Consider the following 8,696-nt stretch of genomic DNA (forward strand, 5'->3'; position numbering starts at 1 on the left):
GTGTTCCTATAAATCTGGAAAATTAGTTACTCTAATCTTTGTGTCCTCAGCCTTCAAGGAGATGAGGCAGGCTAGTGAAATTTATTTTTTTTTAATTTTTTTTTTAAAGTTTATTTATTTATTCTCTGTGTGTGTGGCCAGCTCGGGCCACCAGGGGGCAGGGCTGGCTGGCATGTGGTGCTGGGGGATTGAACCACGGTCCCTGTACTTTGCTAAGCTTGTTCTAAGTAGGTGCTTTAGACCACTGAGCCATCTCACCAGCCCAAGGCTAGTTAAATTTAGATTCATGAAAATTTGTATTATATTGAGTCTCAACACCGTGCCAGCCCTGCCCTGGCGAGTGCTGAGCTAGCAAACTTGTCTAGGCCCGGTCGAGAACTCCTGTAATCCCAGCACTGGGGAGGCTGAAAACGGGAGGATCACTAGGAGTCCAAGATGCGTAGTGAGATACTATACCAAATACATCAATGAAAGAGAGAAACCCTTGCATTATAGACACTCCTTATGTTATTACCATGTCAACTCACAGAGGTGAGCAGGACTCTGATCCACAGTTTCAAGTAATACATGAGACAGACACGGTGCTTGCTTCTGCAGCAAGTACAGTAAAAACTGAAACTATGTAGAAAAGATTAGCATGACCCCTGTGCAAGGATGTCACACAAATTGGTGAAGTAGCCCATACTTTAAAAAATGAGACAGACATAAAAATTAAATGTAGAAGCCAGCTGTGGTGGCCTATAACTGTAATTCTAGCACTAGGGAGGTTGAGGCAAGGATAGCCTGTAGTGGTTGATTATCTATGACAACTTGAGCAGATTAGAAGCTTAACTCAGTTGGCTCAGCAACTCCACACCCTAGGGTGTAGAGGCCCCACCCTAGGGTGGCTCATCCCTTAAAGGATTTAAAAGGGAAATGGGGAAGGAGGGAGCATTCCATTTCCTTCAGAGGAGCTCTGGTCTTCTCTGTCAACCTGGACATCATCTGCTGGCTTCCAACATAGACGCTTCAGCTTCTGCCTTGCCTTCCATCAGAGACGCATTGGCCTCCTGGTACGGACTTGCTCGGAGCACTGCCTTGACCTTGGACTGAATCCCTTAGTCTCCAGACCTTGGACTGAATCCCTTAGTCTTGAGTGGGCAGACGCAGGAAGTCTCCACTACAGCCTTCCTCATCCAACTCTGTGGCTGATTGTGGTAAGCCAGTCTTTTTATTTATTTATTTATTCATTGTATTTACTACAGGACCTGCTGGGTCTCACTATTTAGACAGACTCCTAGTGATCCGCATGGGTTTAGCCTCACAGGACCTGGGATTACAGGCACACGCCACCACACCCAGTCTCAATCTCCATCTCAGCTCACCTCGCAATAGGGGCCAGCACAGCACTCCGGGCATCAAACCCAGGGCGCTGCACTCTTGAGTGAAGTGCAGGCGCTTTAGTCTGCTGAGCTATCTGGCCTGCCCTAGAGAGCAGTGTTAATGACTGCAAATGGACTTACTATGCAATATACAAGTGTTTCTCACACAATAACCAAATGCCATTGAAGCAAAGTCAGTACATATACATTAAGTTTTAAATGGCAGGACCAGATTTAAAGACATGCCAAATTTTGATCATTTTTTGTGTCTGAATTCTAGATATATACTGTTTGTGTGTGTGTGTGTGTGTGTGTGTGTGTGTGTGGCCAGCTCAGTCCACCAGGGAGCGGGCTGGCTGGCATGTGGTGCTGGGGGGATCGAACCGTGGTCCCTGTGCTTTGCCAAGCTTGTTCCAAGTAGGTGCCTTAGACCACTGAGCCATCTCACCAGCCCTAATATTATAGGTGTGTTTTTTTGTTTTTTTGTTTTTTTTTTCCGGAACTGGGGATTGAACTCAGACCATTGATATACTGTTTAAAAGACAGCGCCTCTCGTTAGTTTGCATGTGTTAAGCTTTTGTAGTCTTAGCTCCATAAACTTAAGTTTAAAGCTTAGGCTCACAGTACATCTTGTGTTTCAGATGTATATGTACATATGTCCCCAAATATATAAGTTCTCATAAACTAAGATAATAGTTGTTCATTTAACCAATCATAAACTGATTCTTGAAAACATTTAATAGGTTAACATTTAAATACTCCTCTGCTCTTAAAGCCTACTTTTTATAAAGCCCACTTTTAGTAATCACAGACCTAAAAATATATAACCTTTTCCTTTCAACCTAGTGTAAAGCTTAACCAAGAGTATATTAAGAAGTAGCTTAAGAAATCCATATTGTTTTAGACATAGAAAACTTAACCTTTTAACTTCATTTTAATCATGAATAAATTTATTTATTTACGTATTTATTTGGTATAGGGTCTCTCTATGTAGCTCAGACTTGTAGTGATCCTCCTGTCTCAGCCTACAAAGCACTGGGATTACAGGTGTGCACTACCACACTCAGTTTTGTTACCAGGGATTGTATTCAATCCTTGCGCTTGACAGTCATATGCTTAGGCCACCAAGCTATCTTCCCGGCCCCTTAACCTTTTAATTATAGGGAAAATAATTGGGGCTGGTGAGATGGCTCAGTGGTCTAAAGCACCTACTTAGAACAAGCTAAACTAACCAAAACACAGGGACCGCGGTTCAATCCCCCAACACCACATACCAGCCAGTCCCGCCCCCTGGTGGGCTGAGCTGGCCACACACACACTAAATAAATAAATAAATATTAAAAAATAAATAAATAAATAAATAAAAGACGGGATTTATAAAAAAAAAAAAAAAGAAAATAATTGCTTTAAATGATTCATGTTTTTCAATCTTCTATCACTATGACAGGGGTGGCACGGCCTGGGTGTCAGTGTGAAGGAGACTGAGCACTCTACCTTGTTTTTTGTATATACTGTAAAGGATGACATCGGTGGGCACTAACCAAGCCCAGGAAAACTGGGAACAACCTCAAAACCAAAATCAGACACAGCACAAGCAGCAACCACAGGCCACTGCAGAACAGATTCAGCCTCCACAGATGATTTCAGACCACAATGACACTGACTTTGAGGAGAAAGTGAAACAATTGATTGATATCACAGACAAGAACCAGGATGAGTGTACGATTGCTTTGCATGACTGCAATGGAGATGTCAACAGAGCAGTCAATGTTCTTCTGGAAGGAAACCCAGACACTCATCCTTGGGAGATGGTCAGGAGGAAGAAAGGGGTCTCAAGACAGAAGGATGGTGGTCAGGCGGCACCCAGTGAGGAGGGCAAAGAAAATCGAGACTGGGACAGAGATGATAGTCGACGACGTGGTGGGCCACCAAGACGGGGGAGAGGTGCCAGCCGAGGACGAGAGTTCTGGCGTCAGGAAAATGGAGTGGATGGCACCAAGAGTGAAGGGCCTTCTGGAAAAGGCACAGAAAGAGGCCAAAGAGGCCATGGCCGAGGCAGAGGATGCTCTGGTAGGCGAGGAGGAAGGTTTTCTGCTCAAGGAATGGGAACTTTTAACCCAGCTGATTATGCAAAGCCAGCCAATACCGGTGCTAACTATGGCAAGACATGGAAGAATACTGGTCACTTTGAACCAGATGATGGGACAAGTGCACAGAAGGCTGCAACAGAAGAGTGGGGGACTGAAGATTGGAATGAAGATCTTTCTGAGACCAGGATCTTCTCTGCCTCTAAGGTGTCTTCAGTGCCTCTGCCTGCAGAGAATGTGACCGTCACTGCTGGTCAGAGAACTTACCTTGCTGTTCTCCTGGGGAAGACCTCATCTTCAATGGAGAATGATTCATCTAATATGGATCCAGCTCAGGCTCTTTCCCTGGCTCAACCTCTGGTATTCAGTAACTCGAAGCAGGCTGCCATATCACGGCCTGCTTCGGGGAGCATGTTTTCCCATCATGGTAGAGTGAGCATGTCGGGAAAGGGATTTGGTGATGTCAGTCTCAAGACTGCTCGGGCCCTGGCTCAGTTGGCAACTCAGCATTCTCGGTCTGGAAGCTCCACCACCTCCTCTTGGGACACGGTCTCGAGGACACAGTCCCCATCACTGGTGCACTGTGATTTGAAGAACCCAAATGATTCAGCAGTGCACAGCCCCTTTACAAAATGCCAGGCTTTCACCCCGTCTTCAACCATGACGGAGGTGTTCCTTCAGGAGAAGCTTCCTGCAGTGGCTACCTCCACAGCTGCACCTCCACCCGCCTCTTTAACTCTGCCAAGCAAATCCACCTCAGCTCCACAGATGTCTTCTGGGTCCTCAGACAACCAGTCCTCCAGCCCTCAGCCTGGTGAGCAGAAACTGAAAAAGCAGAAGAAAAAAGCCTCTTTGACTTCTAAGATTCCTGCTCTGGCTGTAGAGATGCCTGGCTTAGCAGATATTTCAGGGCTAAATCTGCAGTTTGGGGCATTGCAGTTTAGGTCAGAGCCTGTCCTTTCTGATTACAAGTCCCCCACCACCACGAGCGCCTCTTCAAGCCAGGCTCCAAGCAGCCTATCTACCAGCACAGCCAGTGAAACTTCATTTACGATTTCATCTAACCAGAGTCAGGATTCTGGTTATCAGATTGGCCCAATTCAGTCGACAAACTATACCTCCCAAAACAATGCTCAGGGCCCTCTATATGAACAGAGATCCACACAGACTCGGCGGTACCCCAGCTCCATCGCTTCATCACCCCAAAAGGATCTGACTCAGAGAGAGAATGTCTTCAGTTCTATGCAGGACACACAGTTACAGACTGTTGAAGGTGCTACAGGCTCTTCGGTGCAATGTGACTCACCTTCCACGTCTAGGATCTCCACACTCAATGAAACGGTATCTGCAGCTTCCCTACTGACAACCACCAATCAGCACTCTTCCTCCATGGGTGGCTTGAGCCACAGAGAGGAGATTCCAAGTACTACCACCACACAATACAGCAGTACGTTACCTACGCAGCAGAATACCCTCTTGTCATCAACATCTTCTGGGCACATGTCCACATCCACTCTCCTGCATACAAGTGTGGAGAGTGAAGCGACTCTCCATTCTTCCTCTAGCACTTCCTCTACCACTTCCAGCACAGTCTCTGCACCTCCCCCAGTGGTCAGCATCTCTTCCAGTCTCAACAGTGGCAGTAGTGTGGGTCTCAGCCTAGGCAGCAACTCTATTGTCACGGCCTCAACTCGAAGCTCAGTTGCTACAACTTCAGAAAAAGCTCCTCCCAACATCCCTCCTGGGGTCCCGCCATTGTTACCTAACCCACATATTATGGCTCCAGGGCTGTTACATGCCCATCCGCCACAAGTGTATGGTTATGATGACTTGCAGATGCTTCAGACAAGGTTTCCATTGGATTACTGCAGCATCCCGTTTCCCACATCCACCACTCCACTGACTGGGAAGGATGGTAGCCTAGCCAGCAACCCTTATTCCAGTGACCTCACAAAGTTTTGCCATGGGGATGCATCCTCCCCAGCTCCAGCCACAACCTTGACCCAGCCCCAACAGAACCAGACACAGACTCATCACACCATGCAGCAGACATTCCTGAACCCAGAGCTGCCTCCTAGATACAGTTATACCAGCCTGCCATACTACACAGGGGTTCCTGGGCTCCCCAGCATCTTCCAGTATGGGCCTGCTGTGTTCCCTGTGGCTCCTACCTCTTCCAAGCAGCATGATGTGAATGTCAGTGTGAATGTATCAGCCAGCCCTTTCCAACAGCCAAGTGGATATGGGTCTCATGGATACAACACTGGAAGAAAATATCCACCCCCTTCCAAGCATTTCTAGATGGCTGAGAGCTAATTTGGCCAAGGCTGGGGGGCTGTGTTTTGTGTGTGTGTATATAAATTTTCACTGAAGTCTTGTTTCAGGAACCAGACCATTGAGGAGAGCCTGCTAAGCTGAGGGCATGCCTGCGAGGCTTGGGATGAGTTGGTGGACTCCTTCTGGGCTTGCCCTCCCCCATGTGTCAGACCCTGTCTTACCCATCTTGAGTTCAGCTGGTGCAGCACCTCTGAAGCATCCATGCACACACCTGCTGTTGCTTTTGATTTCTGGAAGGCATGTAGTTTCAGCTTGTAATAAAAACATTTGTAGTTTTCAATAAAATGGTATTTCTTTAGCTAAAAAAATTCATGTTTTCCTATACATTTTTTCATATGTGTGTGTGTGTGTGTGTGTGTTTGTATGTAAAAGACAAGGAAGAACTAATATAAAGTCAATAGAAAATGGAAATACACTTTTTAAAGTTGATAATACTAGGAGAAAATACATCATGTCTTATAAGTACATTGCAAGTAAAAGATACAGTATAAGTCATAAAACAAAAATTAAAATTAAACAATACTCAGAAAATTAATTTAAAATAATACAAATTAAGTTAAATATTTCAAGACAATATTCAAAAATCTAAATTAAATTGTGAAGCCAACTAAGAGGCCAGAATGTAGTGTATCATATGTACAAGTCTGTGATCAATTCAGAGTACTCACACAGTATTTGAATAGTTTAATATATACACAAATATCAACTAAGAAAATGCTTTCATGATAGTAAAGAATTACTAAGAATAAAACAACAAAAATACTGGAATGGCCAACATATGACGGGCACTTCTAACAGTTTGGAGATAGGATATCACACAAAGTTCTAGTATGTGGAGGACCTATACAGTGTCCATGACACTTACTGGTGGCCAGGTGTCACTTGTGGGACTCAGCTACTGCTATCCACCCTGTACACCCTGACAGAATCATGACCCACAGGGTGCAGAAGTCCATTTGTAGAGTACGCTGATGGAAATATTTTGCGGCTGTATACAATTCAAGTCATTGGGAAAAAAAAAAAAAGGATACAAAGGAAAGATCATGCTGGGGAGATGGTTCAGTAGAATAAGCGCTTCCCTGGCAAGTATAAGGGCCTGAGTTCAATCCTGGGTTCCACCAAAAAAAAAGGATACAAAGTCATTGAAAGACTGCTGTGGGGCCGGGGATACAGCCCAGGGGTATAATGCCTGCCTGAAAGACTGCTGTTGTATATCACCTTTTCTGCTGTGTTTAATTGTTTGCCCTCCTTGGTGTGTTGTTTTGTTTTCTCATTCATCGAGTTGTGGTCATTTTCATCCCTCTCTAGAACATGTTATAGTAGTCTGTGCAAGGTTGACTTTGTCCTCATGAAATTCTTTAGTTCTTTGTCCTGGATGTATTTCACTTCTCCATTAAACGTGGAAGAGAGTTTCTGTATTCTTATGTTCTCACTCTCGATTAGAATTTGTTTTCTTGTAAGACTTGTAGTACTTTGCTCCATGCTCTTCTTGACTTGGTGGTTTGAGAAGAAAAATCTGCCGTTATTCTGATGGGTTTTCCTGTAGGTGTGATCTGTTTTCTTTTCTCTAGTGACCTTTAGTATACTGTTCCTGTGCTGAATTTCTGGGATATTGATTATTATATGTCTTGGTGTGCTTTTAATTGGGTTGGTGTTATTTGGAGTTCTATATGCTTCAGTTACTGAATGTCAGATTGTTTCCCCAATTTGGAAAGTTTTCTGCTTTCCATCTGCCCATATTCTTTTATTTCATTTGTATTAACTCCTTCTTTCTCATAGATGCTTATGAGTCTTACATTGTTCATCTTTGCATCGTCTTGCAGATGTTGAACTGTCCTTTCCTGCAACCTAGTTGTTTTAAGAGATCTTTCCTTACCTTTTCACTAGGTGCAATTTTGTCTTCTAGGTCTGAAAGGCTATTTTCACTTTCATTCAAATGGTTTGGCCATCTTGTGACTGAGGTGTTAATTTCCAGTATGTCACTTTTTTTTTTATTTTGAAGGAAGGAAAGGTTTCTTTAGCTCACAGTTACTGGAGGTTTCAGTCCATAATCAGCTGGGTCCAAGGCAGAGCAGCACATAGCAGAAAGCAACCTTTCATGATGGCGGCAAAGAGCAAGAGCACAAGGGGGAGTAGCAGCAGCTCAAGCAGCTAGCTTCTCTTCCTGCTCACACTGTGATGCAAATTACCTGCCCCAGGGTAGGTGCAGCATCCACACCCAAAGCAATCAAGCACATATTCCAGAAGCTTGCCCAAGACGGCATGATGCTTGGGGGGGAGGGGGCGGTGGGGGGACAACTATACACAAACCATAACATTCCACCCCTGGGCCCCCAAAGACTTATGCTCATCCATTTATGCAAAAAACATTCCAGTCCATCTCTATGAGTTACCAAAGTCCCAAGAGTTTCAGCATTGCTGAAAAGTCCAAGTCTCAAGTCTCCTTCATGATCCAAGGCAGAGTTCTAGCCCAGGTCCGGTGAGTGTGCAGAGAGCTTCCTGCTGCCCTGCGCCAGAGCGACCAGTCCCAGCCCAGGTGCAGCATGGGCCAGACACTCTCCCACCCCCTCGGGCCGCCCCCCACCACTCCGTCGTACCTCCCCCACCCCTCCCGCCCAGTAGGAATTTCTGCTGACTTCTGGAAACCCCCAGACCCAGTCCTAGCCCAGGTCCGGTGAGTGTGTGGAGAGCTTCCTGCTACCCTGCGCCGGCAGGACCAGTCCCAGCCCAGGCGAAGCGTGGGCCGGACCCTCTCCCACTCCCTCAGGCTGTCCCCCACCACTCCGTCGTAACCCCCCCACCCCTCCCGCCCAGTAGGAATTTCTGCCGACTTTCGGGAACCCCCAGACCCAGTCCTAGCCCAGGTCTGCAGCAGGAAGGAGCTGAGCACAGCAGCCAGACCTGAGCCAGA

At 45.8% G+C, this 8,696-nt stretch overlaps 1 non-coding gene and 1 pseudogene across 2 annotated transcripts; both read left to right on the plus strand.

Annotated features, from left to right (window-relative positions):
- Window positions 1-584: 584 nt before the first annotated feature.
- Window positions 585-689, plus strand: LOC111814137. The gene has a single exon (XR_002819205.1). It is a non-coding gene; the product is annotated as a U6 spliceosomal RNA (small nuclear RNA).
- Window positions 690-2,881: 2,192 nt separating this feature from the next.
- LOC101577153 lies at window positions 2,882-5,749 on the plus strand (annotated as a pseudogene). Its single transcript, XR_192893.2, has one exon. The product of XR_192893.2 is annotated as a ubiquitin-associated protein 2-like pseudogene (transcript).
- The last annotated feature ends 2,947 nt before the right edge of the window (window positions 5,750-8,696 follow it).

The sequence above is a fragment of the Octodon degus genome, unplaced genomic scaffold, assembly GCF_000260255.1.
Source record: "Octodon degus isolate 3935 unplaced genomic scaffold, OctDeg1.0 scaffold00273, whole genome shotgun sequence".
In the NCBI taxonomy this organism is placed as follows: Eukaryota; Metazoa; Chordata; class Mammalia; order Rodentia; family Octodontidae; genus Octodon; species Octodon degus.